The sequence below is a fragment of the Scyliorhinus torazame genome, chromosome 13, assembly GCF_047496885.1.
Source record: "Scyliorhinus torazame isolate Kashiwa2021f chromosome 13, sScyTor2.1, whole genome shotgun sequence".
Lineage (NCBI taxonomy): Eukaryota > Metazoa > Chordata > Chondrichthyes > Carcharhiniformes > Scyliorhinidae > Scyliorhinus > Scyliorhinus torazame.
This window is the reverse complement of record NC_092719.1, coordinates 198,333,338-198,359,281: the sequence shown is the minus strand read 5'-3', so window position 1 is coordinate 198,359,281 and position 25,944 is coordinate 198,333,338. Positions and strand designations below refer to the sequence as shown.

The 25,944-nt window shown below is 46.7% G+C and overlaps 1 protein-coding gene across 14 annotated transcripts in view; it reads right to left on the bottom strand.

Moving 5' to 3' along the window:
• setd5 (SET domain containing 5) overlaps positions 1-25,944 on the bottom strand; it is a 248,224-nt gene that overhangs the window by 220,585 nt on the left and 1,695 nt on the right. Inside the window, exon 1 of one of the 14 annotated variants that reach the window (XM_072472835.1) lies at positions 25,740-25,877. The exons of 8 other annotated variants lie outside the window; for them this stretch is intronic. The gene's annotated coding sequence lies outside the window, so the exon portion shown is untranslated. Of the gene's footprint in view, positions 1-25,739; positions 25,878-25,944 lie in introns of those variants that run through there. 5 more of the 14 variants (XM_072472828.1, XM_072472825.1, XM_072472836.1 and 2 more) reach the window with 5 other exon arrangements.

The following is a 25,944-nucleotide window of genomic DNA, read 5'->3' as shown; positions in this document are numbered from 1 at the left end:
TCTAGTCTCCCACGGAACTTCGCCACTTTGTACGCTTTTTCCTTCAATTTGATACTCTCCCTTAATTTCTTAAATATCCACGGTCGATTTTCCCTCTTTCTACCGTCCTTCCTTTTTGTTGCTGAGCACTGTGAAAAATCGCTTGTAAGGTTCTCCACTGTTCCTCAACTGTTTCACCATAAAGTCTTTGCTCCCAGTCTACCTCAGCTAGCTCTTCTCTCAGCCCATTGTAATCTCCTTTGTTTAAGCACAAAACACTAGTGTTTGATTTTACCTTCTCACCCTCCATCTGTATTTTAAATTCCACCATATTGTGATTGCTCCTTCCGAGAGGATCCATAACTATGAGATCATTAATCAATCCTGTCTCATTACACAGGACCAGATCTAGGACCGCTTGTTCCCTCGTAGGTTCCATTACATACTGTTCTAGGAAACTATCACGGATACATTCTATAAACTCCTCCTCAAGGCTGTCTTGAAGGACCTGGTTAAACCAATCGACATGTAGATTAAAATCCCCCATGATAACTGCTGTACCATTTCTACATGCATCCGTTATTTCTTTGTTTATTGCCTGCCCCACCATAATGTTACTATTTGGTGGCCTATAGACTACTCCTATCAGTGACTTTTTCGCCTTACTATTCCTGATTTCCACCCAAATGGATTCAACCTTATCCTCCATAGCACCGATATCATCCCTTACTATTGCCCGGATGTCATCCTTAAATAACAGAGCTACACCACCTCCCTTACCATCCACTCTGTCCTTCCGTGTGGTTGGATACCCTTGGAAATTTAACTCCCAATCGTGACCATCCTTTAACCATGTTTCAGCAATGGCCACTAAATCATAGTCATTCACGATGATTTGCGCCATCAACTCATTTACCTTATTCTGAATACTACGAGTATTCAGGTAAAGTACACTTATGGTGGCTTTTATACCTCTGTTTTGAATCATAACACCTTGATCAGTAACCTCTCCCAAGTTATTTTTCCTCTTAATTTTCCTTGTCGTTGAACCCATATCTTCGAGTAACAACCTGCCGCGTCGCTTTCCATGTATGTTTTTACTTCCCGTTTTATTCCTTTTAGTATTACTGGGCCTATTCACTGAGCTCCCCTCAGTCACTGTACCTTGTACTGTCACCCTTTTTGATTTTTGACTATGGCTTCTCTGCCTTACACTTTCCCCCTTACTGCCTTTTGTTTCTGTCCCTGTTTTACTACCTTTCGACTTCCTGCATCGGTTCCCATCCCACTGCCACATTAGTTTAAACACTCCCCAACCGCTCTAGCAAATATTTGCCCCCTTAGGACATCAGTTCCAGTCCTGCCCAGGTGCAACCCGTCCAGTTTGTACAGGTCCCATCTCCCCCAGAACCGGTCCCAATGCCCCAGGAATCTGAAACCCTCCCCGACACCAGCCCTTCAGCCATGTATTCATCCTATATATCCTGTCATTTCTACTCTGACTAGCACGTGGACCGGTAGTAAACCTGAGATCACTACCTTCGAGGTCCAATTTCTTAACTTACTTCCTAGCTCGCTGTATTCTGCTTTTTGGACCTCATCCCTTTTTTTTTTACCTATGTCGTTTGTACCGATGTGTACCACGACCACTGGCTGTTCACCCTCCCCTTCCAGAATGTCCTGTACCCGCTCCGAGACATCCGTGACCATAGCACCAGGGAGGCAACATGCCATCCTGGAGTCACCTTTGCGGCCATAGAAACGCCTGTCTATTCCCCTATAACTATTGCACTGTCACACTTATCACCCCATGCCTCTGCAGCAGAACCAACCGTGGTGCCACGAGTTTGGATGTTGCTGTTTTCCCCTGAGAGGCCATTCCCCTCAACAGTATCCAAAGCGGTATATCTGTTCTGCAGGGGAATGGCCACAAGGGATTCCTGCACTACCTGCCTTGCTCTGTCTGGTGGTCAACCATTCCCTTCCTGCCTGCGGAGTCTGAGCCTGCGGTGTGACCACCTCTCTATACGTGCTATCTACGATGCTCTCCGACTCGCGGATGCTCCACAGTGTCTCCAGCCACCGCTCCAGCTCTGAAACTCGAGCTTCCAGGAGCTGTAACCGGAGACACTTCCTGCACACCTGCTGACCCTGGGGACTGGAACTGTCCCCAGCCTGCCACATGGAGCAAGAGGAGCAGACCATGCCTTGGAGCTGTCCTGCCATGATTTATTCATACATGATTGCTCCCATTTGCAAAAGTATTGCCTAGAAATACCTTGTTTTCCTACGAATATAAATTGATGGGGTCAGTTGGAACCTCAGATTTTAGCATTGCTGCTCAATTCTTGTTCTCTCACACATGGGAAACATAAGAAAAAATATTTCTTAATGCGGCGGTGCGGTGGCGCAGTGGTTAGCATTGCTGCGCCATGGCTCCAAGGACCCGGGTTCGATCCCGGCCCCAGGTCACTGTCCATGTGGCGTTTGCATATTCTCCCCGTGTCTGCGTGGTTCTCACCCCCACAACCCAACGATATGCAGGGTAGGGGGATTGGCCATGCTATACAGCGCCTTAATTGGAAAAAAATAATTGGGAACTCTAAATTTATTTATTTTTAATTTTGAAATTGTTTATGAGACGTGGGCATTTCTGACATTTATTACATATCCCGAATTGCCCTTGAGGAAATAGCGGTGTGCCACCTTCTTGAAACACTACAGTCTGTATGGTATCCCACATAGGGAGTTGAATGGAGTTAAGGGGATCAGGGGTTATGAGGAGAAGGCAGGAAAATGGAGATGAAAAACATATCAGCCATGATTGAATGGCGGAGCAGACTTGATGGGCCAAATGGCCTAGTTCTGCTATGTCTTATGGTCTTAGGATATGGGGTGATCATTTACAATTGAGATGAGAACTATTTCACTCAAAAGAGTTGTGAATCTTTAGAATTCTCTACTTCAGAGGGCTGCGGATGCTCTATCGTTGAATACATTTAAGAATCATAGAATCATAAAATGCACATGGAGCACACCAGAATGACAGGGAGTGGGATAGCTTGATCTTGGTTTCGGACAATGCTCGGCACAACATCGAGGGCCTTAGGGCCTGTTCTGTGCTGTACTGTTCTATGCAGCGCAGAAGGAGGCCATTAGGCCCATCGAATCTCCACCGGCCCTTGGAAAGAGCATCCTACTTAAGCCCACACTTCCACCCTATCCCTGTAACCCCACCTAACTTTTTTGGACGCGAAGGGCAATTTAGCATGGCCAATCCACCTAACCTGCACATCTTTGGACTGTGCAAGGAAACCGGAGCACCCGGAGGAAACCATGCAGACACAGGAGAGAGAACGTGCAGGCTTCACACAGATCGTGACCCAAGCCTTAAGGCTGGGATAGACAGTTTTTGAGTTTCTCAGGGAATTAAGGAACACAGGAAATTGAACATAAAAGTAAGGATGTTACGCTTCAGTTATACAAGGCATTGGTGAGACCATATCATGAATATTTTGTGCAGTTTTGGTCTCTTTATTTAAAGAAGGATGTAAATGTGATGGAAGCGGTTCAGAGGAGGTGTACGAGATTGATACCTGGAATGAGTGGGTTGGCTTATGAGGGAAGATGAGACAGACTGGGCTTGTTTCCACTAGAGTTTAGAAGAGCAATGAATGACTTGACTGAAATGTACAAGATCCTGAATGGTCTTGACATGACAGACATGAAAGAATGTTTCCTCTTTATAAGTGAGTCCAGAACTAGGGGGCAATGTTTTAAAATTAGGGTGTCAACCTTTTAGGACAGAGATGAAGAGTTGTTTTTTTCCTCTGAGGGTTGTGCGACTTTGGAACTCTCTGCCTTAGAAGGTGGTGGGAGCTAGGTCACTGGATATTTTTACGGTCAAGATAGATAGATTCTTTTTTTAAAAAATAATTTTTATTAAAGTTTTCATAAAATATCAATAACAAAATAAAAAAGGAACCCAACAGGGTTAAGTACAAAACACAGTCCAGAAAGACAACCCTCCATACCCCCCTCCCCCCCGTACATGAATAAAAAATTAACATTAACACCCCGACTTAATACAGCAAGTATATACACCCCCTCAGACCATCCGGTGTGAATAACAGAAACAAAAAATAATAAAGTGACCCCCGCCCCCCACCCCCGCCCGAGTTGCTGCTGCCATTGACCAATGTCTACCACTCTGCCAGGAAGTCTAAGAACGGTTGCCACCACCTAAAGAACCCTTCTTCCGACCCTCTCAAGGCGAATTTCACCATCTCCAACTTAATAAACCCCGCCATATCATTGAACCAGGATTCCACGCTTGGGGGCCTCGCATCTGTCCACTGAAGAAGAATCCTTCGCCGGGCTACCAGGGACGCAAAGGCCAGAATTCCGGCCTCTTTCGCCTCCTGCACTCCAGGCTCCTCTGCCACCCCAAATATTGCGAGCCCCCAGCCCAGTTTGACCCTGGATCCTACCACCCTCGACACCATCCTCACTACGCCCTTCCAAAATTCCTCCAGCGCTGGGCATGCCCAGAACATATGGGTGTGATTTGCCAGGTTCCCTGAACACCTAACACACCTGTCCTCACCTCCAAAAAAATTGGCTCATCCTTGTCCCGGTCATGTGTGCCCTGTGCAGCAACTTAAACTGTATGAGGCTGAGCCTCGCGCACGATGAGGAAGAGTTCACCCTCCCCAGGGCATTTGCCCACGTCCCTTCCTCAATTTCCTCTCCCAACTCCTCCTGCCACTTACCTTTTACCTCCACCACCTAGGCCTCCTCCTCCTCCTGCATCACCTGGTAAGTTTCTGAGATCTTCCCCACTCCCACCCATCCTCCTCTCCCCCCCCCCACCCATCCTCCTCTCCTCCTCTTTCCCCCCCCCCCCCCCCCCCCGAGAGCACCCTGTCCTGTACTGTGTGTGGCCATAGCCGCGGGAATTGCGCCACCTGCCGTCTGGCAAACGCCCTTACCTGTAAGTACCTGAAGGTGTTCCCCGGGGGGGGAGCCCGTACTTCTCCTCCAGCTCACCCAGGCTCGCGAACTTCCCGTCCACAAACAGGTCCCCCAACTTTCGTATCCCTGCCCTGTGCCACCCCGCAAACCCTCCACCTGTTCTTCCTGGGGCAAACCGGTGGTTCCCCCGTAATGGGGTCCCCGCCGAGGCCCCACTTCCCCCCCTGTGCCGCCTCCACTGCCCCCAAATTTTGAGGGCAGCCACCACCACTGGGCTTGTGGTATGCCTCCTTGGAGGGAGCGGCAGCGGCGCCGTTGCCAGCGCCCCCAGACTCGTATCCACACAAGACGCCGTCTCCAGCCTCTTCCAAGCAGCCCCCTCCCCCTCCATCACCCACTTGCACACCATCATCGCATTGGCGGCCCAGTAGTATCCACAGAGGTTGGGCAGCGTCAGTCCCCCCCTATCTCTACTCCGCTCCAGGAACACCCTTCTCACCCACGGAGTCCCTCGCGCCCACACAAACCCCATTATACTCCTGTTAACCCCACCTGAAAAAAGCCTTCGGGATAAACACGGTGAGGCACTGGAACAGGAACAAAAACCTTGGGAGCACCGTCATTTTGATTGACTGCACCCTACCCGCCAAGGACAGCGGCAACGCGTCCCACCTCTTGAACTCCTCCTCCATTTGCTCCACCAGCCTTGTAAAATTAAGCCTATGCAGGGCCCCCCAGCTCCTGGCCACCTGGACTCCCAGATACCTGAAGCTCCTCTCCGCCTTTTTTAGTGGGAGCTTGCCAATCCCCCTCTCCTGATCCCCTGGATGAACTACGAACAGCTCGCTCTTCCCCATGTTGAGCTTGTACCCCGAAAAGTCCCCGAATTCCCTAAGAATCCTCATTACCTCCGGCATTCCTCCCACCAGGTCCGCCACATACAGCAGCAGGTCGTCCGCATAAAGTGACACCCTGTGCTCCTCCCCACCACGCACCAACCCCCTCCAGTTCCTTGACTCCCTCAGTGCCATAGCCAGGGGTTCAATCGCCAGTGCGAAGAGATAAGGGACACCCCTGTCTCGATCCTTGGTGCAACCAAAAGTACTCGGACCTCCTCCTGTTTGTGGCCACACTCGCCATCGGGACCTCATACAACAGCCTAACGCACCTGACAAACCCCTCCCCAAACCCGAACCTCTTCAGCACCTCCCACAGGTACCCCCACTCTACCCTATCGAAGGCTTTCTCAGCGTCCATCGCCACCACTGCCGGCATGATAACGTTCAAAAGCCTCGGCACATTCGCGTTCAACTGCCTCCCTTTCAGAAACCCCGTCTGGTCTTCGTGGATGATCTGTGGCACACAATCCTCAATCCTCGTGGCTAAGTCCTTCGCCAGCACCTTGGCGTCTACGTTTAGCAACAAAATCGGCCTGTAAGACCCACACTGCAGGGGATCCTTGTCCCACTTCAGGATCAAGGAGATCAGTGCCCGGGACATCATCGGGGGCAAAGCCCCCCCCCCCTCCCTTGCCTCATTGAAGGTCCTAACTAACAGCGGGCCCAACAGGTCCATATATTTTTTAGAATTCGTCCGGCCCCGGTGCCTTCCCCGCCTGCATGCTTCCTACCCCTTTGATCAGCTTCTCCAGCCCAATTGGGGCCCCCAATCCCGCCACCAGTCCCTCTTCCACCTTTGGAAACCTCAATTGGTCCAGGAAACGGCCCATCCCTCCCTCCACCCGTGGGGGCTTGGATCGGTACAATTCCTCATAGAAGTCCCTGAAGACCCCATTGATGCCAGCTCCACTCCGCACCACACTCCCTCCCCGGTCCTTAACTCCCCCGATTTCCCTAGCTGCGTCCGGCTTCCGAAGCTGATGCGCCAGCATCCGGCTTGCCTTTTCCCCATACTCGTAAATCGCCCCCTGGGCCTTCCTCCACTGCACCTCCGCCTTCCTGGTGGCCACCAGGTCGAATTCGGCCTGGAGGCTACGCCTCTTCCTCAACAATCCTTCCTCGGGCTCCTCCGCATACCTCCTGTCTACCCTCACCATCTCCCCCACCAGCCCCTCCCTCTCCTCCTGCTCCCTCCACTCCTTGTGGGCCCTAATGGAGATCAGCTCTCCCCTCACCACCGCCTTCAGTGCCTCCCATACCATCCCCACTCAGACCTCCCCGTTGTCGTTGGTCTCCAGGTACCTCTCTATACTTCCTCCGACCCGCTCGCTCACCTCCTCGTCCGCCAACAGCCCCACCTCCAAGCGCCACAGCGGGTGCTGGTCCCTCTCTTCCCCCATCTCCAAGTCCACCCAATGCGGGGCGTGGTCCAAAATGGCTATTGCCGAATACTCAGTACCCTCTACTCTCGCTATCAGCGCCCTACTCAAGATGAAAAAGTCAATTCGGGAATAAGCCTTATGGACATGTGAAAAGAATGAAAATTCCCTAGCCCCCGGCCTTGCAAATCTCCAAGGGTCCACCCCTCCCATCTGGTCCATAAACCCCCTCAGCACTCTAGCCACCGCCGGCTTCCTACCCATCCTAGACTTGGAGCGCTCCAGTGCTGGATCCAGCACCGTGTTGAAGTCTCCCCCCATTATCAGGCCCCCCACTTCCAAATCTGGGATCCGACCCAACATACACCACATAAAACCCGCATCGTCCCAGTTCGGGGCCTACACATTGACCAGTACCACCCTCTCTCCCTGCAACTTACCACTTACCATTATGTACCTGCCGCCATTATCTGCCACAATGCTCGACGCCTCAAACGACACCCTCTTTCCCACCAAGATCGCCACCCCTCGATTTTTGGCATCCAGCCCCCAGTGAAACACCTGACCTACCCACCCTTTCCTCAATCTTACCTGGTCTGCCACCTTCAGGTGTGTCTCCTGAAGCATAGCCACATCCGCCTTGAGCCACTTCAGGTGCGCGAACACGCGGGCCCGCTTAACCGGCCCATTCAGTCCCCTTACATTCCAGGTTATCAGCCGGATCAGGGGGCTACCCGCGCCCCTCCACCGCCGACTAGCCATGACCCCTCCTCGGCCAGCCACGCGCCCGCACCCCGCCCGTTCCCCACAGCGGCATACCCCCGTCTCGACCACCCCCCCCCCCGCCCCCCCAGCTCTTCCTTGACCATAGCAGCAGCAACTCGATTTCCCCCCCCCGCTAGGACCCATCCTAGCTGATTTACTCCCCCCATTGCACTTCCGCAAGTCAGCTGACTCCTGTTGACCCCGGCCACTCCCGCCTCTCCTTCGACTCCTCCCATTGTGTAGCAAACCCTCCTCTCCCGTCCCCATCCATAGGCTCTCCCCCTCCGTTCTAAGCGCTGGAAACAACCCTCGCTTCCCCGCCCGCTCCAGTCTTCAGTGCAGGAAAGAGCCCGCGCTTTCCACCTACCAGGCCCCCCCACCTCTGACGCAGCTCCTTTTACAGGCCCGGTCCCCTCACCCCTGGCTCGGGCCTCCCCCTCCCCCGTGGAGCCCTATCCCACCTCCAAGAGCCCCCCTGACCAACCCAACCAAAAGAGTGCACAACCCGCCCCAGCTTCTTCGCCACCTCCGCACTCCAGTCCTGATATATCCGAACCTCCGCGTTCTCCCACCTGCTGCTCCTCTCCTTCTTGGCCCATCTGAGCACACACTCCCGATCGACGAACCGATGGAACCTCACCAGCACCGCCCGCGGAGGCTCGTTAGCCTTGGGCCGCCTCGCCAACACTCTATGGGCCCCTTCCAGCTCCAGGGGCCCCTGGAAGGACCCCGCTCCCATCAGCGAGTTCAACATGGTGACCACATAGGCCCCCACGTCCGGCCCATCCAGCCCCTCCGGGAGGCCCAGAATCCGCCGATTCTTCCACCTCGACCGATTCTCCATCTCCTCGAACCGCTCCTGCCATTTCTTGTGGAGCGCCTCATGCCTTTACCTCGTACCTTTACCGCCAGGCCTAAGATCTCGTCCTCATTGTCAGAGATCTTTTGTCGAGCCTCGCGAATCGCCACTCCCTGGGCCGTCTGTGTCTCCAGCAGCTTATCAATAGACGCCTTCATCGGCTCTAGCAGGTCCGTTTTAATCTCTCTGAAGCAGCGCTGGATACCCTCCTGCTGCTCTTCCGCCCACTGCATCCACGCTGCCTGGTCTCCGCCCGCCGCCATTTTGTCCTTCTTCCCTCGCACCTTCTTCGGGTCCACCACCACATTTTTTGTCTCCCCGCTCCTAGTTGAAGCCATATACTGACGAGGAGCTGTTGTAGACTCCTTCCCACACCGGGAAACGTCGGAAAAGTGCTGTTGGGGGCCCTGAAAAGAGCCCAAAAGGTCCGTTGTTGCGGGAGCCACCGAATGTGCGACTTAGCTCCGCATGGCCGCAACCGGAAGTCCAGGTAGATAGATTCTTGTTGTGCAAGGGAATCAAAGGTTATTGGAGTAAATTTACAGGCAGCAGGGTAGCACAAGTGGATAGCACTGTGGCTTCACAGCGCCAGGGTCCCAGTTTCGATTCCCCCTGGGTCCCTGTCTGTGCGGAGTCTGCACGTTCTCCCCGTGTCTGCGTTGGTTTCCTCCGAATTCTCCGGTTTCTTCCAACAGTCAAGTCATTCCTTGTTCTTCTAAACTCTAGTGGAAACAAGCCCAGTCTGTCTAATCGTCCCTCATAAGCCAACCCACTCATTCCAGATATCAATCTCGTAAACCTCCTCTGAACCACTTCCATCACATTTACATCCTTCTTTAAATAAAGAGACCAAAACTGCACAAAATATTCATGATATGGTCTCACCAATGCCTTGTATAACTGAAGCGTAACATCCTTACTTTTATGTTCAATTTCCTATGTTCCTTAATTCCTGAGAAACTCAAAAACTGTCTATCCCAGCCTTAAGGCTTGGGTCACTATCTGTGTGAAGTCTGCACGTTCTCCCCGTGTCTGCATGGTTTCCTCCGGGTGCTCCGGTTTCCTCACACAGTCCAAAGATGTGCAGGTTAGGTGGATTGGCCATGCTAAATTGCCCTTAGTGTCCAAAATGGTTAGGAGGGGTTATTAGGTTACGGGGATAGGGTGAAAGTGAGGGCTTAAGAGGGTCGGTGCAGACTTGATGGGCCCAATGGCCTCCTTCTGCACTGTATGTTCTATGTTAAACGGGGATGAAGAATTTCAACACAACCAGATCAGCCATGGTCTTATTGAATAGCGGAGCATGCTCGAGTGGCCGAATGGCCTACTTTGCATCTATTTTGTATGATCTTAAGGGGGGGTGGGGGGGGAAAATGGAGTTGAAGATCAAGATCAGCCATGATCTTATTGAATGGCAAAGCAGGCTCAACACATTTTTTCAAAGCTACAGCGATGCTCAAGTAACATACATCACTAGGAATGTCAATTTTCTAATGCATGAAAATATAGGAGAAACAAAGCATTAACGAGTGCTTTTTCAAATTCTGAAACATATTTTTATATTCCAAAATATATTAACTACTAATGCAATATCTGAGCCACAAAACAACCGCTTAATACTACTTCAGCAGGGGGTGGACAGCTATGGCAATAGATATCTCATGTTCATTGAAAGAGAATAAATAAAAGCTAGCTAACAGATGATCCTTCTCCCATTTCTAGTTTCTAACCTGTCAAAATCTATTTTTTAAATTTGATGACCAGTGTCCCATTGAAATTCCCTCTCTCATTCTTTTGAAGCTTCAATAATGCCATTGGTTCTCATTCCTTCCCAGAGTCATATTTTGCAATCAAGACATATCGCAACATGACCTCAAATTCATTCTTTCCCAGGTCCTGCTCGCAGCGACTATGTAAGGGCAGCACGGTAGCAGAGTGGTTAGCACTGTGGCTTCACAGCGCCAGGGTCCCAGGTTCGATTCACTGCTGGGTCACTGTCTGTGCGGAGTCTGCACGTTTTCCCCGTGTCTGCGTGGGTTTCCTCCGGGTGCTCCGGTTTCCTCCCACAGTACAATGACGTGCAAGTTAGGTGGATTGGCCAAGATAAATTGCCCTTTGTGTCCAAAAAGGTGAGGAGGGGTTATTGGGTTAGCGGGATAGGATGGAAGTGAGGACTTAAGTGGGTCAGTGCAGACTCGATGGACCAAACGGCCTCCTTCTGCACTGTATGTTCTATGTCTATATCCTCAAAGCAATTAACTTTCTCAGCTTGGTCTGTTCTTCCTTACAGCTGCAAAGTACAAGCTTTTGAAACCAAGGTTGAGTGTTGCAAATCTTTTCTGCACCCTCTCTTATGCTTTCACCTGCTTCTTAAAGTGTGGTGCCCAGAACTGGGCACAATAGTTCAGCTGGCAACGGACCAGCATTTCATACAGGTTTACCATATTGCAAGATTTGTGAGTAAAAATCAAGCAAGTGACATTTGTGTGGACACAATTCTACAGTTTTTCCAGTTGAGGTTACATAGAACATAGAAAATTACAGCACAGAACAGGCCCTTCGGCCCACGGTGTTATGCCGAACCTTTGTCCTAGATTAATCATAGATTATCATAGAATTTACAGTGCAGAAGAAGGCCATTCGGCCCATTGTGTCTGGAAAGAGCACCCTACCGAAGGTCAACACCTCCACCCAACACTAAGGGCAATTTTGGACACTAAGGGCAATTTATCATGGCCAGTCCACCTAACCTGCACATCTTTGAACTGGGGGAGGAAACCGGAGCACCCAGAGGAAACCCACGCACACACGGGGAGGATGTGCAGACTCCGCACAGACAGTGACCCAAGCCGGAATCGAACCTGGGACCCTGGAGCTGTGAAGCAATTGTGCTATCCATAATGCTACCGTGCTGCCCTTAAGAACAAATTAATCTACACTATATCATTCTACCGTAATCCATGTACCTATCCAATAGCTGCTTGAAGGTACCTAATGTTTCCGACTCAACTACTTCCACAGGCAGTGCATTCCATGCCCCCACTACTCTCTGGGTAAAGAACCTACCTCTGACATCCCCCCATATCTTCCACCATTCACCTTAAATTTTTGTCCCTTTGTAATGGTTTGTTCCACCCGGGGAAAAAGTCTCTGACTGTCTACTCTATCTATTCCCCTGATCATCTTATAAACCTCTATCAAGTCGCCCCTCATCCTTCTCCGTTCTAATGAGAAAAGGCCTAGCACCCTCAGCCTTTCCTCGTAAGACCTACTCTCCAATCCAGGCAACATCCTGGTAAATCTCCTTTGCACCTTTTCCAAAGCTTCCACAGCCTTCCTAAAATGAGGCGACCATAACTGTACACAGTACTCCAAATGTGGCCTTACCAAAGTTTTGTACAGCTGCATCATCACCTCATGGCTCTTAAATTCAATCCCTCTGTTAATGAACGCTAGCTCACCATAGGCCTTCTTCACAGCTCTATCCACTTGAGTGGCAACTTTCAAAGATGTATGAACATAGACCCCAAGATCTCTCTGCTCCTCCACATTGCCAAGAACTCTACGTTAACCCTGTATTCCGCATTCATTATTTGTCCTTCCAAAATGGACAACCTCACACTTTTCAGGGTTAAACTCCATCTGCCACTTCTCAGCCCAGCTCTGCACCCTATCTGTGTCTCTTTGCAGCCGACAACAGCCCTCCTCACTATCCACAACTCCACCAATCTTCCTATCGTCTGCAAATTTACTGACCCACCCTTCAACTCCCTCATCCAAGTCATTAATGAAAATCACCAACAGCAGAGGACCCAGAACTGATCCCTGCGGTACGCCACTGGTAACTGGGATCCAGGCTGAATATTTGCCATCCACCACCACTCTCTGACTTCTATCGGTTAGCCAGTTTGTTATCCAACTGGCCAAATTTCCCACGCCTCCTTACTTTCTGCATAAGCCTACCATGGGGAACCTTATCAAATGCCATACTAAAATCCATGTACACTACATCCACTGCTTTACCTTCATCCACATGCTTGGTCACCTCCTCAAAGAATTCAATAAGACTTGTAAGGCAAGACCTACCCCTCACAAATCCATGCTGACTATCCCTAATCAAGCAATGTCTTTCCAGATGCTCAGAAATCCTATTCTTCAGTACCCTTTCCATTACTTTGCCTACCACCGAAGTAAGACTAACTGGCCTGTAATTCCCAGGGTTATCCCTAGTCCCTTTTTTGAACAGGGGCACGACATTCGCCACTCTCCAATCCCCTGGTACCACCCCTGTTGACAGTGAGGACGAAAAGATCATTGCCAATGGCTCTGGTTTCCATATTCAAGGAAGGTTAGCTCAGTGTTGTCAGGCCCGGGGGACTTGTCTATCCTCAAGTTTTTCAAAATGCCCAACACATCTTCCTTCCTGACAAGTATTTCCTCGAGCTTACCAGTCTGTTTCACTGTCCTCTCCAACAATATGGCCCCTCTCATTTGTAAATTCAGAAGAAAAGTACTTGTTCAAGACCTCTCCTATCTCTTCAGACTCAATACACAATCTCCCGCTACTGTCCTTGATCGGACCTACCCTCGCTCTAGTCATTCTCATATTTCTCACATGTGTAAAAGGCCTTGGGGTTTTCCTTGATCCTACCCACCAAAGATTGCTCATGCCCTCTCTTAGCTCTCCTAATCCCTTTCTTCAGTTCCCTCCTGGCTATCTTGTATCCCTCAAGCACCCTGTCTGAACCTTGTTTCCTCAGCCTTACATAAGTCTCCTTTTTCCTCTTAACAAGACATTCAACCTCTCTTGTCAACCATGGTTCCCTCACTCGACCATCTCTTCCCTGCCTGACAGGGACATACATATCAAGGACAAGTAGTACCTGTTCCTTGAACAAGTTCCACATTTCACTTGTGTCCTTCCCTGACAGCCTATGTTCCCAACTTATGCACTTCAATTCTTGTCTGACAACATCGTATTTACCCTTCCCCCAATTGTAAACCTTGCCCTGTTGCACGCACCTATCCCTCTCCATTACTAAAGTGAAAGTCACAGAATTGTGGTCACTATCTCCAAAATGCTCCCCCACTAACAAATCTATCACTTGCCCTGGTTCATTACCAAGTACCAAATCCAATATTGCCTCCCCTCTGGTCGGACAATCTACATACTGTGTTAGAAAAGCTTCCTGGACACACTGCACAAACACCACCCCATCCAAACTATTTGATCTAAAGAGTTTCCACTCAATGTTTGGGAAGTTAAAGTCACCCATGACTACTACCCTGTGACTTCTGCACCTTTCCAAAATCTGTTTCCCAATCTGTTCCTCCACATCTCTGCTACTATTGGGGGGCCTATAGAAAACTCCTAACAAGGTGACTGCTCCTTTCCTATTTCTGACTTCAACCCATACTACCTCAGTAGGCAGATACTCCTCGAACTGCCTTTCTACAGCTGTTATACTATCTCTAATTAACGATGCCACCCCCCACCTCTTTTACCACCCTCCCTAATCTTATTGAAACATCTATAACCAGGGACCTCCAACAACCATTTCTGCCCCTCTTCTATCCAAGTTTCCGTGATGGCCACCACATCGTAGTCCCAAGTACCGATCCATGCCTTAAGTTCACCCACCTTATTCCTGATGCTTCTTGCATTGAAGCATATACACTTCAACCCATCTCCATGCCAGCAAGTACTCTCCTTTGTCAGTGTTCCCTTCCCCACTGCCTCACTACGCGCTTTGGCGTCCTGAATATCGGCTACCTTAGTTGCTGGACTACAAATCCGGTTCCCATTCCCCTGCCAAATTAGTTTAAACCCTCCCAAAGAGTACTAGAAAACCTCCCTCCCAGGATATTGGTGCCCCTCTAGTTCAGATGCAACCCATCCTCCTTGTACAGGTCCCACCTTCCCCAGAATGCGCTCCAATTATCCAAATACCTGAAGCCCTCCCTCCTACACCATTCCTGCAGCCACGTGTTCAGCTGCACTCTCTCCCTATTCCTAGCCTCGCTATCACGTGGCACCGGCAACAAACCAGAGATGACAACTCTGTCTGTCCTGGCTTTTAACTTCCAGCCTAACTCCCTAAACTCGTTTATTACCTCCACACCCCTTTTCCTACCTGCGTCGTTGGTACCAATGTGCACCACGACTTCTGGCTGCTCACCCTCCCCCTTAAACACAAGAAAATTAGCAAGAGGGTAAAACACTGATGGCGGCACGGTGGTGCAGTGGTTAGCACTGCTGCCTCACGGGGCCGAGGACCCAGGTTCGATCCCGGCCCTGGGTCACTCTCCGTGTGGTGTTTGCACATTCTCTCTGTGTCTGTACGGGTCTCACCCCACAACCCAAAAAGATGCGCAGGGTAGGTGGATTCATAGAACATAGAACAGTACAGCACAGAACAGGCCCTACGACCCTCGATGTTGTGCCGAGCATTGTCCGAAACCAAGATCAAGCTATCCCACTCCCTGTCATTTTGATATGCTCCATGTGCCTATCCAATAACCGCTTGAAAGTTCCTAAAGTGTCCGACTCCACTATCACAGCAGGCAGTCCATTCCACACCCTAACCACTCTCTGAGTAAAGAACCTAGCTCGGACATCCCTCCTATATCTCCCACCCTGAATCTTATAGTTATGCCCCCTTGTAACAGCTACATCCACCTGAGGAAATAGTCTCTGAACGTCCACTCTATCGATCCCCCTCGTTATCTTATAAACCTATGTAAAGTCGCATCTCACCTCCTCCGCTCCAAAGAGAAAAGCCCTAGCTCGCTCAACCTTTCCTCAAAAGACCTATCCTGCAAATCAGGCAGCATCCTGGTACATCTCTTTTGCACCCTTTCCAATGCTTCCACATCCTTCCTATAATGAGGTGACCAGAACTGCACCACAATACTCCAAATGTGGTCTCGCCAGGGTCATGTATAGTTGCAGCATAACCCCGCGGCTCTTAAACTCAAGCCCCCTGTTAATAAACGCTAACACACTATAAGCCTTCTTCACGGCTCTTTCCACTTGAGTGGCAACCTTCAGAGATCTGTGGACATGAACCCCAAGATCTTGCTGTCCCCCCACATTCCTCAGAACCCTGCCGTTGACCCTGTAATCCGCATTCAAATTTTTTCGACCAAAATGAATCACCTCGCACTTATCAGGATTAAACTCCATCTGCCATTTTTCGGCCCAGCTCTGCATCCTATCAATGTCTCTTTGCAACCTACAGCAGCCCTCCAATCACTACTCCACCAATCTTGATGTCATCAGCAAATTTACTGACCCACCCTTCAGCCCCCTCCTCCAAGTCATTGATAAAAATCACAAATAGCAGAGGACCCAGCACTGATCCCTGTGGTACACTGCTGGTAACTGGTCTCCAGTCTGAAAATGTTCCATCCACCACCACCCTCTGTCTTCTATGTGATAGCCAGTTACTTATCTAATTGGCCAAATTTCCCTCTATCTCACACCTCCTTACTTTCTTCATGAGCCGACCATGGGGAACCTTATCAAACGCCTCACTAAAATCCATGTATACGACATCAACTGCTCTACCTTCATCTACACACTTAGTTACCTCCTCAAAGAATTCAATCAAATTTGTGAGGCAAGACCTACCCTTCACGAATTTGTGTTGACTATCCCGGATTAAGCTGCATCTTTCCAAATGGTCATAAATCCTATCCTTCAGGACCTTTTCCATTATCTTCCCAACCACCGAAGTAAGACTAACTGGCCTTTAATTACCAGGGTCATTCCTATTCCCTTTCTTGAACAGAGGAACAACATTCACCACTCTCCAGTCCTCTGGCACTATCCCTGTGGACAGCGAGGACCCAAAGATCAAAGCCAAAGGCTCTGCAATCTCATCCCTTGCCTCCCAAAGAATCCTTGGGTATATCCCATCTGGCCCAGGGGACTTGTCGACCCTCAGGTTTTTCAAAATTGCTAATACATCCTTCCTCAGAACATCTACCTCCTCCAGCCTACCCGCCTGAATCACATCCTCATCCTCAAAAACACGGCCCCTCTCCTTTGTGAATACTGAAGAAAAGTATTCATTCAACGCCTCTCCTATTTCTTCTGACTCCATGCACAAGTTCTCACTACTGTCCTTGACCGGCCCTACCCTCACCCTGGTCATTCTTTCATTTCTCACATAAGAGTAAAATTTGCCATATCTTTTTATTAAAACAGTAAAAAATATATACACAAGGCCAAACGGTACAAACACCAATTTTGGATTAGCCATGCTAAATTGCACTTTAATTGAAAAAAAAGAATTGAGCACTAACACCAATTTTGGATTGGCCATGCTAAATTGCACCTTAATTGGAAAAACAAGAATTGCACACTCTAAATTTATATATTTTTTAAACTTCCACTGGGAATACCATATCAACATACTAATCTATGATGTACATGCTGATTGTAGCACCGACATCAGGCAGTCTTGTTCTATATCGTCTGGGCAGCAGACAAGCAGCCCTGAGGGGAGATGTGCCAGTCCTGTGATCCACTATGTATACTTCAAATAGCATAAATAAAGTAGTTTTTAAGTGTATACCCTGATACACCTACAACTCTTCCTTGTTATAATCTAGATTTAGCACATTATACAACATGGTAGCTGTGGTGCTGACACCAATTTAGTCCACTGTTGGTGCCATATTAATGCACACAGTCCAAGCCAACCACGATTCCTGGTTGGCACAATATCTCATCAGGCATCTCAGCACACCCTCACCAAAACCGGGTAGCAATGATAGCAGTGCAAGAACAGTCATGTAAATAGTTCAAAAAAAGCCAACATAAAAGGTTTTGATATACAATAAAACTGTGTCATAGAATAGGGCCAATTTGCCATTTTTAAAAAGAGGGACTTGCATGTGGAGGCAGATTAAATAGCAACGGTATTAAACAAGTACTTTGCATCTGTCTTTAGAAAGGAAGAAGATACTACCCAGGCTCAGGTGAGAGGGGAGGTAACTGGTACACTTGAACAATTTACAATTGAGAAGCAGGTGGTGTTAGAAAGGCTATCTTTTCTTAAAATAGATAAGGTACCAGAACTGGATGAGATGCTCCCAAAGATACTGATGGAAGAGAGAGTGGAAATTGCAAAGGCACTAGTAATAATCCCCCAGTCTTCCTTAGACACAGGGGTAGTGCCAGAGGACTGCAGAATTGCAAATGTTACACCCTTGTTCAAAAATGAGTGCAAGGATAAAGCCGGCAACTACAGGCCAGTCAGTTTGACTTCAGTGGTAGAGAAACTTCTAGAAATTATAGCTTGGGACAAAATAGTCACTTAAACAAGTGCAAGATAATTCAGGAACACCAGGGAAAATCACATTGAACCAACTTGTTGGGAATTTTTTGAGGAGGAAACAGAGAAGAAACAACACTTATGAGCAAAAGTTTAGTTCATGGAATAAACAGGAAAGTAGGTACTTGGATAAGAAATTTGTTGTGTGACAGGTATCAGAGAGTAGAGATAAATGTTTTTATTTCCAGATTGGAGGAAGGTTTGTAGTGGAGATCCCCAGGAATCAATGCTAGGGCCCATGCTCTTCCTGATGCATATTAGTAACCTAGACTATAGTGTTCAGGGCATGATTTCAAAATTTGCAGATGATATAATGATTGGAAATGTTGTCAACTGTGATGAGGATAGTCTTGAACTTCAAAAGGGCATAGGCATGTTGGTGAATTGGGCAGACAAGTAGCAAATGAAGTTCAATGCCGAAAAATGTGAGGTGATTAATTTTGGCAGGAAGAATATGGAGTAGGGCAGCACGGTAGCATTGTGGATAGCACAATTGCTTCACATCTCCAGGGTCCCAGGTTCGATTCCGGCTTGGGTCACCGTCTGTGCGGAATCTGCACATTCTCCCAGTGTGTGCGTGGGTTTCCTCCGGGTGCTCCGGTTTCCTGCCACAGTCCAAAGATGTGCAGGTTAGGTGGATTGGCCATGATAAATTACCCTTAGTGTCCAAAATTGCCCTTTGTGTTGGGTGGGGTTACTGGGTTATGGGGATAGGGTGGAGGTGTTTACCTTGGGTAGGGTGCTCTTTCCAAGAGCCGGTGCAGACTCGATGGGCCGAATGGCCTTCTTCTGCACTCTAAATTCTATGATAATCTATGAGACTGTATAAAATAAGGGAGGAACTCTAAAGGAGGTGCAGGAATAAAAAGACCTTGGCTATATGTACATAAATAATTGAAGATGACACTATGTTGAGAGAGCAGTTAATTAAGCATATACTAAGGGCTGCAGGGTGCACAATGGTTAGCACTGCTGCCTTATAGCGCTGAGGACCTGGGTTCGATCCCGGCCCCAGGTCATGTTCATGTGGAGTTTGCACATTCTCCCCATGTTTGCGTGGCTCTCATCCCCAGAACCCAAAGATGTGCAAGCTAGATGGATTGGCCATGCAAAATTGCCTCTTAATTGGAAAAGTAAATTGGGTACTCTAAACTTTTATAATTTTTTTTTTAAATAAAGCATATAGTTACTTAGACTTTGTTAATGTGGCACTGAGTCCAGGAGTAAGGAGGTCATGTTGAACTTGTGTACGACGCTAGTTAGGCCTCATCTGGAGAGCAGTGTCCAGTTCTGAGCACCATACTTCAGGAAGGATGTGAAGGCATTGAAGAGAGTACAGAGGAGAATCACAAGAATGATTCCAGGGATAAAGAACTGTAACTATAAGGATAGATTGGCGAGGTTTGAAGAAAAGACCGAGAGGAGACTTGATAGAGGCATTCAAGATCTTGAGGGGTATGCACAGTTCTCACTCAAGGGGGCAACAAGAGCTAGAGGGCACAGGTTCAAAATAATTGGCAAAACAAGTAAAAGTGATGGAAAGAAATAATATTTTTAATCGGAGGGTGGTTGGAGTCTGGAACGGATTTGAGAGGGAGGTGGAGGCAGGTTCGATCGAGGCATTCAAAGGGGAATTGGATTGCTATCTGAAAATAAAGAATGTGCAAGGTTACAGGGATACGGCAGGGGCATGGGACTAGGTAGAATACTCTTTCAGAAAGCCAGTGCAGACTCGATGGCCAAGTGACCTCCTTTTGAGGTGCAAAGATTGTGTGATTTTGTGACAAATGTAATGTAAATAGTTGAAGAAATAGTTTCATATTGTTGTCGAAAATTGGATTGTGTAGCATAGTAGTATAAAGAGTTAACAAAATGGCTACGCTAATGTGATGTACATAATGATGCAGCACTGACATCAGGCAGTAATATGCTAGGTACTCTAGGCAGCCTAGAGGGGTGATGTGCCTTCCTTGTGACCTCCTATATACACTGTAAATAAGCTAGTTTTTAAAGTAAATACCCTGAAACGCCTAAAGCTCTTCCTTGTTAGAATCCAGACTTAGCACATTCTACAACAGGGGAACGGAAAAATTGTTAAATATAAGGTGTTTCGAGTTGGACGCCTCGCAGTAATCATTTACACAGCAACTCGGGGCCTGAAATCATCTCGTTTTAGCACCGCGGATGGTGTACAATGGCAGAGGTGGAAATAAATGCTTTTTTTTAGGAATTAAGTTTATTTTTAACACTTTCCGGATGCACTCACAACGGCATGCTTTAGTGGTTTCTACGTCCAGTAATGCTGAAGTGGCTATGCAGATGAGAGTCAATGACAACAATCTCCACACTCGGGGTTTCAGACTGGAAAAGTCGATGTCAACCCATACTGCATAAATGCGGGTTTCTGCAGTTCAAGGCACGCAGGGGAAATGTTTTAAATAAATCTAAGATCCACCCCACCCAATTGGTACGCCCTCTCTCAGGGAAGATTTTAGACATACTGCTGTTCATGGTAATAAAATGAACTGCTTTTTGTGCGCATGTGTCGGAACGTCACCACGCAAACATCATACTGCCACAGTGTTAATGATTCTCTCCCAAGTCAGCTTGTGTTTGGGAAGTGCAAGAATGCTTTGTCTTTCCAAACTGGAGCGATTCCCTTCGACTTCGAACATCAGACTAACTGCATCACGGTGAATTACAAGTGACAACATGGTGCATTTGGTTGCTGGAAAATATTTTATGGGCAGTTAAATCTGACCCTAAAGTGATGGCTTCTTAAAAGAAAAATTAAAAAAGAAAAATAATGCGTGCGTGTGTGTTTGTTGACTGCAGCTCCTTCATACATTGTTACAGGCTGCAAGAACGCTTACAATAGAACCAGCAGCCTATGTTTGTGCAGTTTCATAATTGGTTTATTTTTGGCTGCTTTACAGCTGGAAAAGGTTTGAGAGGCCCAGTGGGAGCGGGGATGATGCAATCTCTTGGAGCACATTAATCCACCTCCAGGCACAGGCTGTTTGAGCAATCGCACGCCCTGCATTCCTTTCCTTGGTTGCAATGTCACATTAGACTTGCAATCGCACTGGCAAATTCAAAGCATGAACAGCTCTCACCACCGCCCCATCTTTTTTAGTGCATAAAAAACATGTCGGATACGTTTTTTTGTAAACTATTCTGGGTACGTGCACACATCCCTGTCAAAAATGGCGTCCCTAATTCAGAGCTTCCCCTGCTGTCCTTTGAATATCTCCCTGCTCTCTTAGCTAATTAGATACATTTTAGCACTGGAGCCAGTGATATTCGAGACATGTCGATTTAATTTAGTAGGCCTTGGAAATGAGGGCGTTCTTCCCCTCCACTCCCTCCATGTCAGCTTCGTTTTTCAAAGTGCCTCAGTCACTTCTGGTAAGGTATTTCTATCATATATATTGGACAAGCACGAACGGTGGGCGGTGGCGGGCAATTCGCCACAGGCGACACACCTCTGGCAACAACAAACCTTAAAATGACTCTCCCAGCTGCAACAAGGTAGCCAGGAAGCGACTTTTATAAAGATTGCGATTTTAAAGATACTCTTTCACACTTTGCAACAGCGTCGGATCGAGACAAACATCTTAACTGATCTTCGGGTATAAAGTTCTCCAAAAAAGGAGAGGTTTGCTGATCTTATTTGAATACGTGGAGTAAGCCTTCCAGTATTTCAACTGTTATTTCCGGTATGTCAGTATCAGTGGAACCCATGTTTAAACAAGACCATATTGAAAATGATCTGCCAGAATCCCCTAATCAGAAAATTAAGTCTATACAATTTCGTTATGGAAGGCGATTGCTTTCTTAAGTTTATTTAAACGTACAAAATCAAAAGTGAGTTCAGCAAATCAAAAGGGGTCATTAGTATTGCAATCACTCCAACTCCTGAAGAAAACAGGGTCAAAGAACTCCAATCGCATATTCTCACTATAAATCCGTATAGAGACTGAAGGAAATGAAACTTGAACCAATTACCTAACGTTACAACAACTGCGGCCTGTCAGCACGCCACGATACAAGACTAAACTAACACGAAATGTCTTTTAGTCCATTACAAAGTCATTTCTCAAACTATTATCCAGGAAGTCAAATTATTTCCCATTAGAAACATTTCCATTATTAAGCGCGATAATTAAATAAATTTACTGGCAATCCTTCTGTTGGTGTTTTGTCGTTTATTAATTTTAATCCTACAATTAAAATATGTGAAGTTTTTATAAAGGGTGCTTCTTATTTGCAATAAAAAGGTAATCTCAGTGATCTTTTGTGATTTAAAGTTAGGAAAATGGCTGCCTTGTGTTTAGGTTGCATATTAGCTGTGGAGGTGCTGGCCCTGCCTCTGAGCAAACGTTGCTGTCGCCTTTCAAACTGAGCCCATGTCTCTGGTCCCAGACTTTACCCATTAAATTAGCAGTCAATCGGAAATGCTCCACACATAAGGAAAAACTATCCACAATGGTAATTATCCTTTTGCTGCAATTTCAGTTATTACGACATGTAAAAGCAATTAAGGGCCAGCTGTGGGGGACATTACTGCTATATAATTTCAGAAAATTCCATTTCCATTTGCTGTATACCCCCTCCCCACTTCCTTCTTCACCAAACTCCGTGTCTGCAGACAAAAGGCTTCACAATTTCGAATCTCAGAGCAACTGCTGTTTGGATTTGCACACAGAATATTCGCACTTAAGAGAATGAAAGCACCTGCTTACATTTCCAACAAAATACAACTAATGAGGTTCAACGTAATAGTGAGCTTCTTGACCAATACTAAGTTTAAAAAAGAACTTTACAATTGGGAGCCTTTTCCTCCTAAATCTACATATTTTGTTTCAAGAGTACCATACAACTTAAGTAGATATTGCAGAAAACTACACAAAAGGTTCTTAGCCGTGTTCTTTAATGAAGGCCAGCTACAGGACAGAGAAGCCACCCATGCAGCCAGATCACAGACAGCAGCAGCCATTTTCACAAAAGGCCTTACTTGGGTTTATTATTGTACAATGATATTGTGTAATAGCCAGCTCTCACTCTTCAATGTTTAGCCTCTGATGAAACCTTAACAGGGTTTCTCTTAATCATAAAAGGCAAGAAAGAGCCTAACACTATAATCAACTCCCATACAATGCTGATTTTAAACAAAATCAATAACATTTAACCGTTTTCTTAATGGAAATATTAGCACAAACTGGACAAGCTAAGTTAGCCAAGATCCACGTATCCCAAGGTGAGATAATCAAGCAGTCCAGCCCCAGGCTTGATGTGGCCCACCACCGATAAATGAATCATTGCTATACAAAAAACATATATTTGGTAGCCTATCGTTTTAAAACGATGACCCATTATAATCTCTTGCTCTTTTTTCCACAAAAATGCAATGTTTTTTGTTCAGAATAGATCTACTAATCAATTTGCCTTTATCAATCTGCGAATCGCATCCTCCAAGATGCATGAAGCCATTTCCTAAATCCAATGTGTCATTCTGCTCACTAACGTTCAAACAAAAAAAACTAACGTTTAATTTGCATTGTACCGTGTTACCGCATTGTTCTACTTGAAATAGTGAGAATGTATTTTTCTTTGAGGTTTAATGTTCCAGAGGTTCACCATTTTTATTGGCGTGCCCAAAATTCAAATAGTCTTTACTCAGACGAACACAGCTCGACCATCTGCCTGTTCATTAATATTCTTGGGAACCTCATGCAAGATCAAATTTCACTGAAGGCATTAGCCAGTTTACTCCACGTAGCTATTTACTTGTGGAGCTTCACTAAAATATATTATATTTTATTTCGTGTGTATAAATAGACACGTCACACGTTCACTTTAAGCGTTAGCAACCCCACAAAGGGAACGTAATCAGAAACACATGCAAAAATATTTCACCAATAGTGATTAATTACACATTCAAATCGATTTCCTAACACCATAAAACACTGCCTTAAACTATGCAAATCTGCCAAAATATTTTAGTCCCGAGAGCAAATTCAACCCGTGACTGGAAGAAATGCATCGCAACCTTCACTGGTGTCTCAATGAAGTGGCATTCTACACAGGCGCTGCTTCCCCTCCCCCACATCCTAAACTGCAACACAATCGAAGTAACTACAGGGATTGTCCCCGTAGCCACAATGCCATTCACTTAGGTCTCTTTTGTACTTTCTAATCGCCCAAAATGAAAATAAAGAATCGCCAATTTACAAAATGTAAATGTTTGTGATCTGTAATTTTAACAGGTTAGTGGGAGACATATCAGACCCAATTTAACTCCCAAATTCGTTTTTTTAAAACTTGGGCCAGGGTCAAAACAACTAAAAATTCACCATGCACAACATCAGACCAAGAAGCGAATGAAACGGCGGGGTTGGTCATAATTTTAACCAAACAGCAAAACATTTATCCTAATCATAAACGTGGGACAACAAATGATAAATCTTAGCATATGATCCATTAAGGACTCAGAAGGCTCGCCTCAAATAGGAACCTTCTAAATCTCGTAATATTGCTCGGATTGAAAGTTTCTGCTTCACAACCCTGCCTTGTAAAGCTTCAAGGGTGCAATCCACAAAACAGCTATTTTAAAAGATAATCCAACTCCCAAAGTATGAATCATATATGTCGTTAACATTTCCCCTTACTCAAACTCTTCAATCAGGTAATGAAAACATTGTTGGAACGCCAATATTTGGATCTATCTAAGAGCTGGGACTGATGTAGCTGGAATTTAAAAAATCAGTCGTCGCCCCCCCCGTCTCTCTTCTGCAGGAATTCTCGGAATCGTCCTTATGAAAATCAATCACCAGTTTCAGTATACTCATCTTAACACTTCATAATATAGTTATACGACAGTTTAAATGCACTAAAAGCAGGCAGATTATGTTATTCACTATACGGAGCATTTCTATTTCAGTATGCAGTACGTGGTAGCTCTACCCCTCCCCCTTTCTCATTAAAAATACAATATGGGAGAATTCACCACTGACCTCTATATAGCAAAATAAACGCAACAAAACCACTTTTACCACCCTTATCTAAAGAAATAGAAGTCCAATCTAAGTGTTGTATCGACTGTTCCGCGCCAAATATTTGACTGAGACCCCTGAAGTGTAATCCTGGCTTCCCAGACAACCCGGGCCTTGCCCCAACTTCAAAGCCTCAGACTCAATTTCCGCTAACGCCAAATTTAGCAAGCTTGTTCCAAGACAAAGCAGGATTCTCCCGAACTAATAACTAGTTCTACTATAAGATCACAACACTAACCTGTTTTCTCTCTTTTTGAATTCTGTGATTAAACGCAAAGTCTTGATTATCGATTTTATGCATTCTCGACCGCTAATGTGGATTGCATTACTTTAAATAAAACAATACATCAGATATAGCTTTGGAAGTTAATACATGGGGAAAAAATCACAGAATTAATCGAAATCTTTGGCAGATCTTGATGATATTCACTCTAAAAATAAGCACGGTTCCACGTTAAACCTCTCGTGCTAATGCACATTCTTACCTTTCGATTATCACTGAAACAATTTCCAAAAAATCGATATAAAAAACAAATAAGTTTCAAATAACCATTCGAAGACCAACCTTAAAAAACCTTCAGACAAAACCAACACACAGTAAGAGCAGACTACCAACCCTTCCCCCACCCCCTTCTCGCTCACACACACACACCCACAGCACAAGTTACCTCTGTGCAGATTTAAGGGTAA